Genomic DNA, 21,509 nt, shown 5'->3' on the forward strand with positions numbered 1-21,509 from the left:
AGAGAGGAGGATGAGGAAGAGGGAGGGCATCGGAAGGAGGAGCCCCGACCAGGAGGAAGAGGAAAGAGAGAAAAGTTTCAGAGAGAGTAGTTACAATGTTTACAATATCTGTCTTGTATAAACAGGGCAGAGAAGTTGAGTCATTATCTCAAGATATGGAGTGACCTGAGTTCAAATCCTGAGTCTGACATGTATCTGTTCGTGACCCCTGAAACATCTGTGTTAGTTTCGCCTTCCCTGTAGACCACATAGGTTCACTTTTTTACTTATAGCTTAACTAAAGGAAAGACTCCACCCAACCACCCTTGAGTTAAACAGGAACATTATGGAGAAAACAAAACAAGGATCCAGCTTTAGAAACTCTCAGTCTCACTCTCTTTCTCTGCAGAACAGTCATTCTGTTCCAATGTCCATTCTCCAGAGCAAAGCCAAGGAGGGGGACTCAGAGGCTGGGTTATGGCTCAGAATTAGTGGGGGCCACCAAACCACCATCCTCATAAAATGTCCCTCCAAATGCCACCAAGCAACAGTGAAATCAAGTATTGGCTGGACTTCAAGGAGCAGGAGATATATGATGTCATCTACTGCTTTGTGCAACAATTGTTGGCTTCAGAGCTGAGAGGCAGGGAGTAAATTAGCAAAGAAACAAGGCTTGTGGAAATAATGGTGCACTGATTTTAATCTTTTGCTGAGACATTTCCCCAGCATATTTCAAGCTAAGAACCAGGGTTATTTCCCTGATTCCAAGAGCAGTGTTCTGGTGCCATTTTAGGAATTTGGAGCAGGAGATCCAACCATGTGTGTGCGAGCATGCCTGCGAAGGTACATGTGCAGTGTGTGTAAGCTAAGCATTTGAAATACAATTAATAGTTAGAAATTGTTAGAAATCAGCTCTGACTTTTCACACGTATCAAACACATTATTCAATAAAGATACATGTAGGCCAGAATAAAAAAGAACTGTATACATTCACAACCTCCAACAGAATGACTTGAACAGGTCTAAGGGTGTAAAGACTAATAATGTCTGGGTGTCGGCCAAAATTTTAGTGAAGAGCTCATAACTTAGCTCAGCTATGTTACAGTATGCCTGGAACAGATAATTCATAAGCCCCTGTGAACATTACGACCAGGATAGGACACAAGTCACTGGCATTTTTCAGGATCTGTTCAGCATCTTCACAGACTTAAGGTTTTTCTAGATGTGGCTTGTTCCATCTGGCTGTTATCATTGCTTTTCAGACCCAATTCCCCAGTACTTGGCCACCCCACATTGGGAACCTCCTCATGGATGACCTCTGTGCCCACCCCAGCATATGCTTTACCCCCATTGCTTCTGTATTCTCAAAGCAAGACATGTCAGGATTATCTTGGTTTCCAAGATCTGAGCTCTAGTGCTATGCACCCTTCAGGTGTATTAGCCATGACTTATTTTCTGTATTCTGATGCCTTGGCATCTGGGGTCTTGCTGACCCTGGAAAGACTGCTCTTCCCAGGGCTAGCCAATTCCTAGAGAGAACCAGTAACTTATATGCTTTCCAAATGAGAACCAACTGATCTGGAACCCGCACCCTGACCACTTCCTCTCACATGCTGGACCACTATTCCCCTGCTCTAATCACCCCAGGTCCAGGTACCAGACAATTAGGCCGTCTCTAGGCCCCAGAGTCCACTGGAATTGTTCAAACTAACCCTTCCTAAGCCAGCTTGCCTGCCTAGGCTGCTGCTTCCCACAGGAACCACAATCAAGCCGCTTGCCCACATTTCCCCCTGTCCCTCTGCTTCCTGATCCACTCGGCTGCTTTCCCGTGTAGCCCTCCCATGGCGCGGGGTGCCCCCTCCTTCAGGAACTGAGAGTAACAAACTATCATTTCAGTAGCAATCATCTGCTGATTGGTTGGTCTTAATGAACCTCAAATTCTCTTTTTTTAAAATTTTTGTTGAAGTTTAGTTGATTTACTGTGTTAGTTTCAGATGTACAGCAAAGTGATTCAGTTATACATATTTTTTTTCTTTTCAGATTCTTTTCCATTACATGTTCTTATAAGATATTGAATGTAGTTTCCTGTGCTATATAGTAAGTCCTTGTTGTTTATCTATTTCATACTATCCTAACGTGTGTCTGTTAATCCCCAACCCCTAATTTATCTCTCCCCATCCTTTCCATTTTGGTAACTATAGTTTGTTTTCTATGTCTGTGAGTCTGTTTTTGGTTTGTAAATAGAATTTGTACCATTTTTTTCAGATTCCTTATATAAGTGATGGCATATGATATTTGTCTTTCTCTGTCTGACTTACTTCACTTAATATGATCATCTCTAGGTCCATCCATGTTGCTGCAAACGGCATTATTTCATTCTTTTTTATGGCTGAGTAATATTCCAGTGTGTGCGTGTGTGCATGTGTGTGTGTGTGTGTGTGTGTGTATAAAAATCACATCTTCTTTATCTGTTGATGGACATTTAGGTTGTTTTCATGTCTTGGCTATTGTAAATAGTTAAATTTTCTCTTAATACACTATACTTTAAAACATTAGGGAACTAAAGTTTTCCTGGAGGAAGAGAGAGTGAAAGATTGATTATTAGTTGCTTGGACCACACATTTGTAGGCAAAGTGACCCCAGAAAGGAACGTTCAGTTATTCACAGAGCATGGAGTCTGACACTAGGTCATAATTCTGTACTGAGGTTTTCAACTCAAACTCAGTTTCATTAAGTCATTTTTTTATGCTCATCTAACACGGAAGTGTCTCCATTTTTATTCTCTTTTCATTATCTGAGCAACCATCTTTTTATCATCTTTTCAAAAGGACATCCTTGTGCCAGCTTCAATTTATACAGTTGACCCTTTAATAACACAGGTTGGAACCGCACAGCTCCTCTTATACATGGGTTTTTTTTTTTCAGTAGTAAATACCACTGTACTGCACCATCCACAGTGGTTGAATCTGCAGATTTGGAGCCCCAGATACTGAGAGTAACTATAAGTTAAGGTCAGATTCTCAACTGTGTGGAAGGCCATTGCCCCTAACCTCCACATTGTTCAAAGGTCAGCTGTATAGTCACATGTATTCAATCAGTCAACCCAGATTTATTGAGCACCTACTGTATACACTAATCTAGGCCCAAGGGATATAATCGTGAACAGCACAGATAAAATTCTCCAATTGCATGGAGTTAATAATCCAGGGTGGGTAAGACAGGCAGTAAACAGAATAAATGGTACAGTAAGTGGGGATTAGCAGGAAAATGAAGCAGCAAAGGGAGATAATGAGTACCAGGAGGGAGTTCCGAGAGTTCACGTCTTTTAATAACAGCTTTATTGGGATACAGTTCACCCTTTTAAATTGCCCAATTCTGTGGTTTCTAGTGTATTCACTAGACTTGTGCAACCATCCCCTCTAATTTAGTTTCAGGACATTTTCATTATCCATTGCCCCTCTACAAAAAAAATACCCCTTAGCAGCCACTTCCCTCTGCCCCCTCTTCCCAGTCCCTGGCAGTCACAGATCTACCCGTCTCTGGATTTGCCTATTTGGGACATTTCATATAAATAGCATCTTACCATTTGTGGCCTTTGGTGTCTGGCTTCTTTCAATCAGCCCAACATCTCTAAGGTTCACCCACGTTGCAGGCTGTGCGGGACTCCATTCCAGGCTCTGTTCCAGGTTGTGGCTGAAAACCCTCCACGCTCCCCAGAGACCACAATCTGTTCATCAGTGGACTGAACACCTGGCTGTTTCTGCTTTGTAATGCTGCTGTGAACATTGGTGAACAAGTTCTTGTGTGGACATATGTTTTCATGTTGCTTGGAGATAGACCTGTGCGTGGAATTTCTGGGTCACATGGTAACTCTATGTTTAATTTGGGGGGAGAGAGTTCCATTTTAAACCGAATGGTCAGCGGAGAAAGGTAGAGTCTGTGGTAGAGTGCGTACTTAGCATGCAGGTCCTGGGTTCAGTCCCCAGTACCTCCATTTAAAAAAATAAAAGAAAGAAACCTAATTACCTCCCCAACCTAAATAAGTAAATAAACAAACAAACAAATAAAATTGAGTGGTCAGGGGAGGACTTGATAAGATGACACTGAGCAGATGTCTGAAACTCATGACCTAAATGAGCCATGGAGATGGGGAGGGCCAGGCAGACAACAGCAAGATCAGAGGCAAGACCAAGGCCATACGTGTGGTGTCTGAGGAACAGCCAAGTGCACCTGTGCGGCTGAAATAGAGCAAAGGGAGAGACTGACTACACGCTGCCCTGCAGAGCCAACCACTGACTTAGAGATCTCACATTCAAGCACAAGCCATTAACATGCTTTTGAGCAAATGGCACTACATGTTCCAGCCTCCTGAACTGAACTTCTCAACTCAATTTATTTATAACAGTTTCCTTCACTGGTTGATTCTGATTTCATCCAGTTTCATCCATGATTCCTTCTTCTGACGTGGTTCATAAAGAAATATGCACAACGTTAAGTGCATGATGGTTCTGTGACAAAGACTCGATGACAGAGTTGTCCCTGAGTTGGGGGTGGCACGTACAGGCACACCGCTGCCCCAGCCAAGGAAGGGAGGTGTACGAGAAACCCCATCACCACGCACTGTCAGTGCCCACCGTCCCCCAGCCCTGGCCAAGCCAACTGAGTAGCAGTTCAGGGATGGCTGTGTGATCACCGACCCCAGCAGGCTGAGGCGTGGGCACGACATTTCTGGATCACCTCTTCTTCTGTGCTGGTGAACCAGGAAGACTAAAGAGTGAGCTGATGGGCCCCTCCTAGAAGCCTTGGTCGCAGTGGCCGTTGCCCAGTTACCCCAGGCTGGCCTCGGGTTTATCATTTAACAAGGTGATAAGAGTTCTAAACAAACAGACTGGGTGAACTGCTAAGAGAGGCTCGCTGGACACAGAAAAGATTGGGGTAGGGGGGTTGTCATCAGGAGAGGCTGCACGGAGGAAATGATGTCTTGGCTAAAATTTGAATGATGAGGATTTTCTAGGTATGAAATGTGCAAAAGCACCCTAGGGGAGAAAGTAGCTGGGACAGTGGCTCAGAAGCAAAAGAGAACATAAGACACTTTTAAAAAATCAATTCACTATCGTTCAAGTGTGACGGGAAGTGTAGCGAGAGAGCAGTTCCGGACAGCACAGCCTCGTTGGACACACAGAGTCCAGACTTCATGCTAAAAGCAGGAGGCAGGAAAGGAAGGATTTCAAGCAGGGAAGTGACGTGATAAAGTTTGATGTCGCTGATGGTAGTAGATTGAACATGGGCAAGACCAGAAGAAAGGCACTCAGATAAAATTCACAGTTCTCCCCATGATTTCAGAGGGCACATCCAGGAGAAGTGTGCAACATCATAATATCCATATTCGAGTCCCGCCTCTGCCACCAATATACCCACAAATACACCCCAGTGAGCCAAACACGGCAAGATCCGACCAGTCCCAATTCAGCCACATGGATGCTGTAATTATTTGGAAAGAATCCATCTTCATGGGGTTTGCCTTCCCATTCTTTTAACTTAAAAATTATTTCAGTCAAACAAAATTATGCCACTTGTCTTATAAGGCAAAGCAGCTATAATAGATACACGTACACGCACGTGTTCGACGTACACATAAACGTATCGTCATGGCAGCTCTTCTCTCCAGTACACTAACATCTCATCAAGACATTCTTTTCCTTTGAAAAGTTCCCAGTGCAGGACAGGTTTTCTACTATGAACAAAACAGGAGTTTGAGCCAAATTTAAATAGACCTTAAAGGACAGCTAGCCTTAGCTGCCATCAAGATTATACTGGTAGATGGAAAGAGGAGTCTGGGGCCGCTACTGTATTATTATTTTTCATAAAAAAAATAAAACCTTATCTGCAATTGCATCTTTTGAAAGAATCTCCCACCACCTTCACCAAAAAAGAAAAACTTTCCATTTCTTAGATCTAATTCTAGTTTCTTCCTGTCATCCCCAAGATACATCAAATGAACTTTGAACCAAGAATAGGTGTTCACAAAGGAAGTACTCTTATAGGAAATGATCGTTATCTTTTAGAAAAACTTTCTCGACCGTCCATAACCATTTCTCCGTGGGTCTGTGCGTGGAAGAAGGAAGACGAGTGTCTGAGTGCACGGCCATCGTGAGGACTGTGCATTCGATCTGGAAGCTCCCTGCTCTCCACTTCCTGCTCAGTGTCTCCATCTCATTGGTCTTATTATCGTCTTCACACACACACACACACACACACACACACGCATGCACGTGCGCACGCACGCGCACACACACACACAAAACAAAGCCTGTCTTTCCATTTTTAGAGTGGAACTCCCTGACATTTTTAGAATGAAGGCTGCTATAGCTTTTGCCCTTAAGCTTTGTTACTTCAGTTCAAAAATACAAGGAAAAGAATGGCTGGTCAGAACAGAAATCGCCATATTTATCATTAATGATTTAAAATCAAAGATAAATAAATAAATAAATAAATAAATAAATAAATAAATAAATAAATAAATAAATAAATAAAATCAAAGATTCAAACCCTAAGGAGTTTACAGGGTTTCTGCCCAGAAAAGCCACACTTCTTTGTACTCAGTTGACTTTAGAGGCAAGGCTCACAGTGATGGCCTCCTCCCCTCCAATTCAATAGGCAAAAAAAAAAGGACCAAAACTCAAGCATTAAGCTTGCTTTTCATTTGTAAAGCCTGTTTTCTCTTTACTTTCTACTATTTTAAATGAATTAATCCTTAGGGAAAGAATCTCTGACCAAAAAATAAAGACAGAAAAGCATGAAGTTGAAATCAACTTCGACAAAGTCAGTCTGAAGCAACAGAAGAAGCTCTTTTGGAATTAACAGCTAGAGCCACAAATGTCTTAAAACAGCACTCATCAGAGGGAGCCACAAGAATTCAACCAAGATACAGCAGCCAACGTGTTGGGATCACTTGGTGTGAGGCCTTTGCACCCATTAACTCACTTCTCCCTAACAACTGTGAAGTCGATATTACTGTATCCATTTTACAGATCAGGAAACTGAGGCACAGAGAAGTTGTGTGACTCTCCATAACTCACCAGAGATCACACATGTTAGGTAGCAGTGGAACCAAAAATCAAAAGTGAAGCTGTCTTCCAGTGCTTCTACGTAGAGTCTAAAGAATGCAGCAAACTAGTGACTGTAACATGGAAGAGGCAGGTTCACAGACATAGCGAACAAACCAGTGGTTCCCAGTAGGAGGTGCGGGGAGGAGAAGTATAAGGGTGGGGGCTGGGAGGTATAAACTATTGGGTGTAAGACAGGCTCAAGGATGTATTGTGCAAAACAGAGCATAGAGCCAATGTTTTGTAGTAACTGTAAGTGGAAAGTAACCTTTAAAATTGTAAAAACTTAAAAATTATTTTTAAAAAGTGAAGCTGTCTGACCCCAAAATTCATGTTTATATCTGTTATATTGTAATGTCTGCTTATGCTTTGGCACGACCAGAGAAACTTGAAAATCAGCTTTAACCAACTGTTTATACTTAAATTATAAAACACAAAGGGATAAAACAATGGGCTGTCGGCTTTTTGATACTGAAAAGTAGGTAAGAATACAGGTGACCTAATGCCTATAAATCTGTTTTGCAAATAACTTTTACTCAAGAGTTATGTTCAAACGACTTAGCAATTTCATGTCATGGTGGCCAATCAGTGGGAGTGGATGGTGGCGAAGACGTTGGAACCAGGTGGGGGAGGGCGGCCCTGCAGAGTTGGGTGCTAACCCTTTAGTTGCTGGGTCATGGGGCAGTGGAGAGGAGGGCGTCCCAGGAGGAGAGCCAGGGCAGGATACTATTTACCGACTGCTGCAGAAGTATTTCAACACTTTGTTCATCAATATGAGCAACCCAGGGCATTCCAGCAAGGGCAGCCTGCTTCCAGCCCACTCTGTCCTCACTGTGGTGTGGGTGCCACACTGAACTCTGCAGAGACCCGTCTCCTGTATCTTACACCCACTTGAAGAAGACAGATGGACATAAAGTCTTGAACACTGGATCCCACAAAACTCCCTTTTTTGCCCCGAAGATTCCCACGACTCAAGAGAAGAGCTCCAGAATACAGACTAGCCAATGAACACGGTGGAAGAGTTCATTCTTGTCAATGAACACATGAAGTGCCAGGTGACTGGTCTAAACTTCCGCAAGGCGGCAGGGAGAATGAGTTTAATAGCAAAACGTTGACAACACAGGCAACCCAGGTGAAAATTTAAACCCAGCTCATGATGGCCTTATTTTTAACAGTAAATGATGCCAAAAACAATCAGTGTCCCAGGGTTATGGGCTAACTCTTAGACGTCACTGCAGCAGGACCTAACCTGAAGGTCTCTGCTGATCCCAAAGAGGCTCTCTGGAGAATTTAAGGATTCTCCCACAGATTAGATCACGTTTGCTGTGTGGGAAGGGACCAAAAATAGTAGGAACAAAGAAAACTGCCCTTTAGAGTCAAACAGAGGTTTGAATCCGAGGTCTACAACTTCCTAGTGTGTGTTCTAAGCAGGATGCTTAAGTTTTTGGAGCCTCTATTTCCCCAACTGGAAATAAACTTCTATAAAAATAACACTTAGGTCTTACAGCCATTGGAAGGATTAAATAAGACAATAAATGAAAAGTCCATTAAAGAGTATCTGGTATGTAGCAAACATTCAATAAATATGAGTTCCCTTTCCTGACCAAGAAATTCACTTCATGCTTGGGCTTAAGGCACAGTGCTCTGGTTACAGAGGTGAATGAATGACAAGTACATTCTGTCCCTAACACCTACAATCAAATCTCCCTACTTGGTATTTACTCAAGAGAAATAAAAACACTTGTGTACAGGGAGAGGCCAAGATGGTGGAGTAGAAGGATGCTCATAGCTCACCCTCTCTCGCCGATACACCAAGACTCACATCCACGGACCCAGTCAGCCAATCAGAGCACTTGCAGAGCTCCGACAGAACATCGCCCTCTTCAAAAGACAAAGATGCCAAAAATCGGGTAGGAGAAAAGGAAAAAGGAAAGAAGAAAAGGCAAAACAGAGCAGGACAGGTCCTGCGGGGAGGGAGCAGCAAAGGAGGACTGGCGCTTGTTCGCTGGGTCTCCCCTCTCCAATGGAGAGGCCAGCGGGACAGAGGGGGAGCCTCCGAGGCTCGGATCTGTACGGAGCACCCCTTGACCGACAGAACTAAGTTAAACGGGCACATAGGGTCCCCGCGACACCCAGCCTGAGATGCAAGCCGGCAGCTGGGGGCCGGGACAGGCCGCCCCAGCCGGGCGGAGGACGGGGGCGGCTGCGCTGAGGCAGCCCTGGGGACTGCAGGGCGCTGTGAGCCGTGGATGAGAGGGTGCACAGGGCAGAACAACCTGGGCCCTCCATGAAACAGCACGGCTGATGTGCCCTTGGGGGGAAGGATGCACACCCCATCTCTGAAAACCTCCGGAAGGTTTTCGGGTAAAGAGAGACGGGGCTCAGGCACAGCCGCCATGACCTCCGCGCTGAGCACCCAGGCGGGGGCGGGGGCGAAACCCGCATCCACACCTAAGGGCTCCGCAGCCTCAAGGGCCAGATGGAGACTCGTCTACAGCCCGAGGCAGGTAGGATCCTTCCGTCCTGGTACCTCAGAGAATTCGAGTCACCAAGATAAACAAGGAGCTGGGGTTTGGCCATGAGCAGGGACAGGGCTGTTCCTCGGTCGTCCCCGAGCCCGCCTGCGGAGCGCCGACCCGGGGCGGAGCGCGCAGCGGCACAGAGCAGCGGAGCGACCGGCGCCGGGAGAGGGCGGGCGGCCCCCGCCTTGCGGGCAGGAAGGCAGCATCTGACCGCGTGCTGGGAGGGCGCGATCAGCCTGCCTGCTGAGCCAGTCTGCTGTGTCTGACTGCGGCATCGTGAGGGGCGGTGGCCCGCCCGTCCACAGCGAAGGAGAGCTGCACCTGACCCAGTGCTGGGAGGGGGCGCGATCTGCGTGCCGACCGGCACTGGAAGCAGCCCTGACGAGGGCGCCAACGGAGGGCCTCTGGAAACAGCAAGCTGAGCTTCCAAAACCGGACGAAGACAGAAAGACTTCTCATTAAGAGCACACAGTCTCCAGGAGAACACACCCCCGTTTATTTTAATCTGTTCTTACCTGTTCTATTTTCTGTTACCTTTTTAATTTTTACTTTTTAAACAATCATATATGCTTCCAGTTTTACTCCCTTTTAAATTTTTTCTTTTAAAATATTTTTTATTATTATTTTTAAAAATCCATGTCATTTCATTTTTTTTAACTTTTTTTTTTATTCAGTAGTAGCTATTTTACAATGTTGTGTCAAATTCTACTGTAGAGCACAATTTTTCAGTCATACATGAACATGTATATATTCATTGTCACATTTTTTTTTACTATGAGCTACCACAAGATCTTGTATATTTTTCCCAGTGCTATACAGTATAATCTTGTTTATCTATTCTGCATTTTAAAATACCAGTCTGTCCCTTCCCACTCCCCTCCCCCTTGGCAACCACAAGTTTGTATTTTATGTCTGAGTCTGTTTCTGTTTTGTATTTATGTTTTGGGATTTTTTTGTTTTTTTTTTTTTAAGATTCCTCTTATAAGCAATCTCATATGATATTTTTCTTTCTCTTTCTGGCTTACTTCACTTTGAATGACATTCTCCAGGAACATCCATGTTGCTGCAAATGGCGTTATGCTGTCAGTTTTTGTGGCTGAATAGTATTCCATCATATAAATATAGCACCTCTTCTTTATCCATTTATCTGTTGATGGACTTTTAGGCTGTCTCCATGTCTTGGCTATTGTAAATAGTGCTGCTATGAATATTGGGGTGCAGGTGTCATTTGCAAGTAGGGTTCCTTCTGGATATATGCCCAGGAGTGGGATTCCTGGGTCACATGGTAAGTCTATTCCTAGTCTGTTGAGGAATCTCCCTGCTGTTTCCCACAGTGGCTTTCCTTGCTTCCCTCTCCCACTCTTGATGATTTAGATGTCTTCTTTTACAATTTTGTGTTTATTCTTTTTGTAATTCATGGCAGTTATCTCCTTTCCAGTTATGAGTTTCTCATTTTTGTAGCATCCTGCTTCTTTTCTATTTAGAGTAGACCTGTCCATATTTCTTTTAGCATGGGTTTAGTGTTGCTAAACTCTTCTAGCATTTGCTTGTCTGTGAAGTTATCTCTCCTTCTATTCTAAAGGATAGCCTTGCTGGATAGAGTACCCTAGGCTGCATGTTTTTTTCTTTCAGGACTTTGAATATATCTTGCCACTCCCTTCCGGCCTGTAGTGTTTGTGTAGACAAATCCGCTGAGAGCCTTATGGGGGTTCCCTTGTAACTCACTCTTTGTTTTTCTCTTGCGGCCTTTAGGATCATTTCTTTATCCTTGACTCTGGCCATCTTGATTATGATATGTCTTGGGGTGGGTCTGTCTGGGTTCTTCCTGTTTGGGACCCTCTGAGCCTCCTGTACTTGGATATCTGATTCCTTCTTTAGGTTTGGGAAGTTTTCAGTCATGATTTCTTCAAATACCTTTTCAATCCCCTTTTATCTTTCTTCCCCTTCTGGGACCCCCATTATGCGTAGATTGGTACACTTTATATTATCATATAGGTTCTTTATATTGTTTTCATTGTTTTTCATTTGTTTTTCTCGCAGCTGTTCTGATTCGGTGCTTTCTGTTGTCCTGTCTTCTAGGTCACTTATTCGTTCCTCTGCATTATCCAGCCTGCTTTCCACAGCCTTTGGGTCAGCTCTCATCTCAGCAAATGAGTTTACTCATTCTACTTGGCTCTTCTTTATAGCTTCTATTTCATTTTTGACATATTTTATATCTCTAAACACTATTTCTTTTAGTTCCTTCAGTACTTTGGTAACTTCTTTTTTGAAATCTTGATCTAGTAGGCCATCAATGTCTATGTCTTTGATTGTGCTTTCAGGGGATTTCCCTTGCTCTTTTAATTGGGAGTGGTTCCTCTGCTTCTTCATATTGCTCGTATCTCTCTGGCACTGTGGCTTAAGGAGTATCAGTTATCTAGTTCTCCTGGAGACGATGTGCTCTTAATGATTTTCTCAAGAGGTCTTTGTGTCTTTGCCCTGTTTCACGAACTCAGCTTGCTGTTTCCAGAGGCCCTTTATTGGTGCCCTCATCCGTGCTGCTCCCAGTGGCTGACGGCTAGCAGATCATGCCCCCTCCCAACACTGGGTCAGGAGCTGAGCTCTTACCCGGTGGGCAGGCGGGTCACTGCCCCTCCCGATGCCGCAGTCAGATGCTGTGCTCAGGGGGAGGCAGGTGCGTGGATCACCCCTCCCAGCACCGTGGTCAGGTGCTGCGTTCCTGCCAGGAACTGGGGTGGCCGCACACCCTCTCCTGGTGCTAGTCACTCTGCTGCTCTGTGCAGCTGCCCACTCGGCCTCAGGTTGGCACTCCGTAGGCAGGCTTGGGGAAGACCACGGAACAGCTCTGCCCCTGCTCCATGCCAAATCTCATCTCCTTGTTTGTCTTGGTGGCGCAACTACTCTGAGGTGCCAGGGCAGAAAGATCCTATCTGCCACGGGCTGTAGACAAGTCTCAGTCCTGCCTAGGAGGTTCCGGAGCCCCCGGGTGCGGATTCAGGGCTCGGCTTGCCCCTGCCCGGGCGTGCGCACAGGAAGAGATGGCGGCTGTGGCTGCGCCCTGCCTCTCTTCTTGCAAGAAACACCAGTCTTGGGGGTGCAAGTCTGAAGAGACAAAGACTACAGCGCACCTCCCTCCAGGGCACACCAGCCGTGTTGCTTTGCTTTTTTCGCAGTTTATGGGGGACCGAGGTTGTTCTGCTCCGTATCCCCTCCCAGTAACAGCGCACAGCCCCCTGCAGTCCCTGGGGGCTGCCTCAGTGCAGCCGCCCCAGTCCTCTACCCAGTTTGGGTAGCCTGTCCCAGCCCCAGCTGCCAACTCACATCTCGGGCTGGGTGTCGTGTGCACCCTTTATACCTGTTTAACTCAGTTCTGTCGATCAAGGGGTGCTCAGGGCAGATCTGAGCCTCAGAAGCTCCCCTTCCATCCCGCTGGCCTCTCTGTTGGAGAGGGGAGACCCAGCGAGCGAGCGCCAGTCCTCCTTTCCCGCCCCCTCCCCGCAGGATTGGTCCCGCACTGTTTTGCTTTTTCTTCTTTCTTTTTTCCTTTTCTCCTACCAGATTTTTGGCGTCTTTGTCTTTCAACGACAGCAATGTTCTGTCGGAATTGAGCAGGTGCTCTGGTTGGCTGAATAGGCCTGTAATTGTGAGTTTTGGTGTATTTCTGGGAGAGGGTGAGCTACAAGCATCCTTCTACTCCGCCATCTTGCCCGATGGAGTCCATGTCATTTCATTTTTATTTCTCTTGGTTTTAATCTACTGTAATTGATTATACACAGGTTTCAAATATTTTTATCCTCTTTTCTCCTTTTTTAAAGGTTTTTAAAAGATGTCTCAACCCGATTGCTATTCTGCTTCAACTTGCTCTTCTATTATTCATTATAAACTGTTTTCAAATCTTTTTTTCTGCCTTCTTTTAAAATTCCCTCTTTATTTTATCTTTTTTTATCTGTTCCATTTTCTATTACCTTTTTAATTTCTACTTTCTGAATAATTGTATATGTGTCCAGTTTTAATTCCTTTTAAACTTTTCTTTAAAGTAGTTATATTATTATTTTTTAAATCCACCTGATTTCATTTTCATTTCTTTTGATTTTCATCTCCTGTTATTGATTATACTCGGGTTTCAAATATTGTTTTTTTAATCTTTTTTCCTTTCTTTTAAGGGTTTTTAAAAAGACATTTCAACTCGATTGCTAGTCTGATTCAAATTGCTCTCTATTATTGATTATACACTGTTTTCAAACCTTTCTTCTCCCTTCTTTTAAAATTCTCCTTCTCTCTCTCTCTCTCTCTTTTTTTTTTTAAGTTTTATTCCTACATAGGCATTAGATAGATAAATAAACTCCTTAAGGACGACAATAGATAACTGATACTCCATAAGCCACAGTGCCAGAGAGATATGAGCAAGATGAAGAAGCGGAGAAACCATTCCAAAGATTGAGAGTGAAAAGATGGAAGGGATATTCCATGCAAATGGAAAAGCAAAAACAGCAGGTGTAACAGTACTGATTTCAGACAAAATAGACTTTAAAACAAAGGCCATAAAGTAAGATAAAGAAGGACATTTTATAATGAAAAAAAGAGTGATACAAGATGAGGATATTACACTCATAAATATATATGCACACAATATAGGAGTACCTAAGTACATAACATGATTACTAACAGAGATAAAGGGGGATATTGATGGGGATACAATCATTGTCTGAGATTTTAACACCACATTAACATCACTAGACAGATCTTCCAGACAGAAAATAAATAAGGCAACAGAGAATCTAAATAATACAATAGAAAAATTAGATATGGTGGATATCTTCAAAGCATTACACTCCCCCCTAAAATAGGATATACATTCTTTCCAAGGGCACATGGAACATTTTCTAGGGTTGATCATGTACTTGGGCACAAAAGAAGCCTCAACAATTTTAAGAAGATAGAAATGATCTGAAGCATCTTTACTGACCACAATGCCATGAAACTAGAAATCAACTACAGAGAAACAAAAGATAAAAAAAAAAGGAAAGCATGGAGATTAAACAACAATCTATTAAAAAATGAATGGTCAATGAAGAAATCAAAGTTGAAATTTAAAAAATACCTTGAGACAAATGAAAATGAAAACACCACCACACAAAATTTATGGGACACAGCAAAGGCAATGATGCAAGGGAAGTTTATAGCGATACAGGCCTTCCTCAAAAAAGAAGAACAATCTCAAATCAACAATCTAACCCACCAACTAAAAGAACTAGAAAAAGAAGAGCAAAAGATCCCAAAAGGCAACAGAAGGAAGGAAATAACAAAGATCAGGGAGGAAATATACAAAATAGAGATTTTTAAAAACCATAGAAAAAAATCAAACCAAAGGCTGGTTTTTTAAAAAGTAGATAAAATCAACAAACCTCTAGCCAAACTCACAAAGAAAAAAGAGAGAGCACAAATAAGCAAAATAAGAAGGGAAAATTGAGAAATTACAACAAATAAAATAGAAATACAGAATATCATATGAGAATATTATGAAAAACTATATGAAACCAAGCTGGATAACCTAAAGGAGATGGACAAGTTTCTGGAAACATACAGCCCACCAAGACTGAACCAAGAAGAAACTGACCACTTGAACAAACTGATCACTAGAAATGAAATTGAATAAGCAATTAAAAAAAACTTCCCTACAAATGAAAGTACAGGACCAGACGGCTTCACTGGGGAATTCTACCATACAAAGAATAACTCATACCAGTCCTTCTCAAACTCTTCCAGAACATTGAAAAGGAGGGAATACTCCCAAACTCATTCTATGAAGCCACAATCACCCTGATACCAAAACCAGGCAAAGACACTACCAAAAAAGAGAATTATAGGCCAATATCACTGATGAACATAGATGCAAAAATCCTCACCAAAATATTAGCAAATAGAGTCCAGCTGACAATAAAAAAAAAATTATACATCATGACCAAGTGGGGTTCATGCCAGGGACACAAGGGTGGTTCAACATATGCAAATCAATCAATATAATACATCACATCAACAAGAAAAAGGACAAAAACCATATGATCATCTCAATAGATGCAGAAAAACCATTTGATAAAATTCAACACCCATTTATGACAAAAATTCTGACCAAAGCGGGTATACAGGGAACATATCTCAACATAATAAAAGCTATATATGACAAACCTACAGCCAGCATAGTACTCAATGGTGAAAAACTCAAAACCTTCCCACTAAAATCTGGGACAAGAAAAGGCTACCCACTATCACCACTCCTATTCAACATAGTCTTGGAAGTCCTAGCCACAGCAATCAGGCAAGAGAGAGAAATAAAAGGGATCCAAACTGGAAAAGAAGAGGTAAAGTGTCACTATATGCCGATGACATGTTACTGTATATAGAAAACCCTAAAAGGTCCACACAAAAACTACTAGAACTGATCGAAGAATTCAGCAAGGTAGCAGGTTACAAGATTAACGTTCAAACATCAGTGGCATTTCTTTACACTAACAATGAATCAACAGAAAAAGAAAGTAAAGAAACAATCCCCTTTAAAATAGCACCTGAAGTAACAAGATACCTAGGAATAAATCTAACCAAGGAGGTGAAAGAATTACATACAGAAAACTATAAACCATTGATGAAGGAAATTAAAGAAGACTTTAAAAAATGGAAAGATATCCCACGCTCTTGGATTGGAAGAATCAATATTGTCAAAATGGTCACACTGCCCAAGGCAATCTACAAATTTAATGCAATCCCTATCAAATTACCCAGGACGTATTTCACAGAACTAGAACAAAGCATTATAAAATTTATATGGGGCCACAAAAGACCTAAAATTGCTAATCACTACTGAAGGAAAAGAAAGAGGCTGGAGGAATAACTCTCCGAGACTTCAGACAATCCTATAGAGCTACAGTCATCAAGACAGCATGGTATTCATACAAAAACAGACATATAGATCAATGGAATAGAGAGCCCAGAAATGAACTCACAAACTTTTGGTCAACTCATCTTTGACAAAGGAGGCAAGAATATACAATGGAATAAAGACAGTCTCTTCAGCAAATGCTGTTGGGAAAACTGGACAGCAGCATGTAAAGCAATGAAGCTACAACATTCCCTTATACCATACACAAAAATAAACTCAAAATGGATCAAAGACTTAAACATAAGACAAGATACAATAAACCTCCTAGAAGAAAATATAGGCAAAACATTATCTGACACACATCTCAAAAATGTTCTCCTAGAACAGTCTACCCAAGCAATAGAAATAAAAGCAAGAATAAACAAATGGGACCTAATGAAACTTACAAGCTTCTGCACACCAAAGAAAACCATAAGTAAAACAAGAAGACAACCTACAGAATGGGAGAAAATGTTTGCAAATGTAACCGACAAATTCTTGATCTCCAGAATATATAAGCAGCTCATACGACTTAATACAAAAGACACAAACAACCCAATCCAAAAATGGGCAGAAGACCTAAACAAGCAACTCTCCAAGGAAGAAATACAAATGATCAATAGGCACATGAAAAAATGTTCAAAATCACTAATTATCAGAGAAATGCAAATCAAAACTACAATGAGGTATCACCTCACACCAGTCAGAATGGCCATCATACAAAAATCCACAAATGATAAATGCTGGAGAGGCTGTGGAGAAAAGGGAACCCTCCTACACTGCTGGTGGGAATGCAGTTTGGTGCAGCCACTGTGGAAGACAGTATGGAGATTCTCAAAAGACTAGGAATAGACTTACCGTATGACCCAGGAATCCCGCTCCTGGGTATGTATCAGAAGGAACCCTACTTCAAAATGACACCTGCATCCCAATATTCATAGCAGCACTATTTACAATAGCCAAGACATGGAGACAGCCTAAAAGTCCATCAACAGATAAATGGATAAAGAAGAGGTGGTATATTCATACAATGGAATAGTATTCAGCCATAAAAACCGACAACATAACACCATTTGCAGCAACATGGATGTTCCTGGAGAATGTCATTCAAAGTGAAGTAAGCCAGAAACAGAAAGAAAAATACCATATGAGATTGCTCAAATGTGGAATCTAAAAAAAACCAAAACATAAATACAAAAAGGAAACAGACTCATAGAACACAAACTTACGGTTGCCAAGGTGGCGGGGGGGTGGGAAGGGATAGACTGGGGTTTCAAAATGTAGAATAGATAAACAAGGTTATACTGTATAGCACAGGGAAATATACACAAGATCTTATGGTAACTTACAGAGAAAAAAAAAGTGACAATGAATATATATATGTTCATGTATAGCTGAAAAATTGTGCTCTACACTGGAATTTGACACAACATTGTAAAATGATTATAAATCAATAAAAATGTTATAAAAAAAAACTAGTGTACGAAAAGTCTTCTCCATAAAAATTTATGGCAGCTTTTATCAAAATAGCCAGAAACTAGAAATGACTCAGATGCCCATTAACAGATAGATAAAGAAACAAATTACCAGAGGATAATCCCATATTCAGCAACAGAAGGGTACAAACCAACATGGATGAATCTCCAAAACATTTCCAAGAGGGAAGGAAGCCAGACAAAGAGAAAATAGCTGTTTTCCTCATTTATCTGAAGTTCTAGACAAGGAACTCAATGGAGTCAGAAAGCAGAGTGGTGGTTGCCTGTGGATGGGCTGGAAGGCAAAGGAATGCAAGAGAATGTACCCGGTGATAGAAATGTTCTGATCTTGATGGACAGAGGTGTTGGACATGAGTAAGCACATTTCTCAGAACTCATCAAACAATTAACATTGGTGCCGTGGTTATAATATGAAATACATCTGGTCTTTATCTGCAATTCCTGGAACAGAGCTCCTGAGACCCTTGGAACTCCATTAGTGATAAGAGATAGGAATGTTTTTGTATATCTGGTCTTTATCTGCAATTCCTGGCACAGAGCTCCTGAGACCCTTGGAACTTCCTAGTGATAGGACACAGGAGTGACTTTGTTATTCATAAGGAGCCCCTTTGGATCATCAGATAACTGAGGAAGGGGGAGAGGTGTGGCGGGAGTTTAGGTGGCTTCAGGTTGAGAGTTGGTTTCCAGGAAAACCAACCTTGTGATGAGAAGGTTAAACGGATCAGCCCCACCTGCCCCATCTTCCAGGAAGGGAGAGGAGCTGAAGATTATGTTCATTCACCCACCTAATGATTTAATCACGTGAGCCCACACAAAGAAACCTTGATTTTAAAAAGAGGAAAAGTGTTTTCCCTCCCTTGCCATGAGACAATTTGCTTGTGGCTCCCCATGGTTGCAGACCTGGTATTGCAATTCTCTGTTAGCCCTAAAATGAACCCATTTTTTACTGAAATGAATGAATCCTGAAATAAATCCATTTCTTGCTGGAATAAATGAATGAAAGTTAGAGGAAGCTTCCCAGTTGCTGAGCATGTCAGTGAACTGGGAGGGTGGTGTCTTCCTGCTCCACAGGGACAGAGGCACCTGTGCAGGTTCCTGAACAAAAACGTTTGTGTGCTGGACACAGAGTGAGGCCAAACAAACCAAACCATTGGAGTCTGGAGCAGAGAAAAGTTTACTGTGATTCTGAGCAAGGAGAATGGGTAGCTCATGCTCGAAAACCCTGAACTCCACAATGCTTTTCGGGGGATAAGTTTCTATAGGCAAAATTTGGGGTGGGGGCTGCCAGTTGTGTTTCTTCTGATTGGCTGGTGGGGAGATAACAGGGCTGGTACTCCAGGAACCTTGTGCTCAGCCTGAAGTTGCCATCCTCCACGTGGGTGGGGGCCTTAGTTCCTGCAGAAGATCTCAGAGATACAGTTAAGTATGTTCCTTGAGGAGGAACCAGGACCCTGCCCAAGGCTGCACTGTTGTTTCTTGACTGCTCCTCCCTTGTCTCTGCGTTCCCTCCCTTCCGTGATTAGCAACTGTGTGAAGCTGCCCCTTGGAACTCAGGGAAGGTCAAGGAGGCTGAAGGAAGCCTATGTCCTACTAACAAGAAGTGGAGGACATGGAAAGGATCTGTACGAGGGAGGACCCCACGGGGTCCTGCTCTGTTGCATGCTCAGGACCCTTCTCTGTATGGCTGGTCATTTGTACCTTAAATAATGGATTATGTGTATTGTGCTTCACTGAGTTCTGTGAGTCATTTTAGCAAATTGTCAAGCCTGGGGCAGGGCAGGGGGAATGTCTTGATTTGTAGTCCTCCAGACAGAAATGCAGAAAGCTTGGGGCCCCCATTTTCAGCTGGCATCTGAAGTTGGGGCAGTCTTATGGGACTGAGCCCTTAACCTGGAGGATCTGAGCTAACCCCTGGGGTTAGTGTCAGAATTGAATTGTAAGACATCCCGCTAGTGTCAGAAAATTGGAGAACCGGCTAGTGCAGTGCCAACTGCTGTCTGCCGAGGCCCTGCCACCCCCACTCCTGGGCTCTCAGATGTCCACCTGAAATGCCTCAGAAAACAAAGTACACCCTTTCCTGCTGTGTGTTTGCCCTGGCAGAATTAACAGCCCTGGGAAACTTCTAGCCTCACAATGGCTGACTTGTCTCAGCCCGTGTTTCCTCCTTATCGGAGTCATAAATCCCACTGTCTCTTCACAGACACTAACTCTCTTACCTCACTTATAGCCAGTCAAAGTGTGTTCCCCTATCCACCCTCGGTGCTCACGCAGACACCTCTCATCTGTGTGGCCCACTGTTGCCTTTAGCAGCGTGTCTATGAAACTTCTCCTTTGTTTCTCAAACTTCCCTTTGTCTTTGGTAAATTCTTTTACCGCCCTCAGCACCGGCCAGCCATGTCCTCCAACAGCTAGTGTTGCAAAAACAGCACAGGTGCCTATTACTATATAAATTAATCCTCAATGAAGTTGATTGAAAAAGAAAAAAATCTACCGCCAAACAAAGGGTTTTCAAACTGTACCCTGAATTGAGTCCCCATAGGGGTCAAGGTCTCCACAATTATACTCAGAGCGGCTCTCCCTCCGTCTGATTTTCACACTGCAGATCCTTCTGACCAAAGAGTTCCATGGCTTAAAGAATATGCATTAGAAAACCACTGGTTCCTCTGTAAAAGTCCACCAGGAATGATCCATTTGATTGGCTCCTACAGGTAAGGGAGAAAGAACTGGGTGTTCCCAGGGTCTAAATTTCTTCTGGCCAGAATTTTTTAAACCCAGGTGCACATCTTAATAATCTGAGGAGCTTCGAAGAATACTTTGGTGTCTGAACCCCACCAAGAATCTTCATAGTGGGTCAAAGATGCCATCGTGGTAATAAAAATTCAAGCCAAGTGGGGAACCATCGACAGGTGTCTTCAGGAGACACGCAGAACTCCCATTCTCCTACCTCAGTGTTGCACAGAGAATCTCCAGATAGCACAGTGTGAAATAAAATTCCTATCTTATGGCAAGACAAGAAAAAATTTAAACATAAAAAATGTCTTCACAGCCCTTTGACCTCCTCTCCCCCGACTGCGCGTTGTGTACCTGTGTCATGCATCGGCCAAACCTCCCCCACTGGCAGGAACACCTGCTCCACCATCAAAAGCAACATTCTCCCAGCCTCAACAAGACAGCTCCTTGGAAGATAACATCCCTTCTTGATCTTGTAAGTCGCCCAACCGGATGACGCTTAGATCTGGGTTAGGATGACGCTTAGATCTGGATTGTGTAAACTGTCAGTAATACATCATTTGATGTACAGCCCTGTGTCTCGAAAAACTTATAAACCTTGATTTCTAACTGGTGGGCCAGTTTTCAGAGTTTTCTGAGATTCTCTTCCCAGGTTATAATCCTCAAATTTGGCTCAAATAAAAATTTCCATTTCCTTCTCAGATTGACTGATTACTTTTTCATCAACAACAGAAATCTTTGTGTAACTACTCTGAAACGCCAT

The sequence above is a fragment of the Camelus bactrianus genome, chromosome 1 (genome assembly GCF_048773025.1).
Source record: "Camelus bactrianus isolate YW-2024 breed Bactrian camel chromosome 1, ASM4877302v1, whole genome shotgun sequence".
In the NCBI taxonomy this organism is placed as follows: domain Eukaryota; kingdom Metazoa; phylum Chordata; class Mammalia; order Artiodactyla; family Camelidae; genus Camelus; species Camelus bactrianus.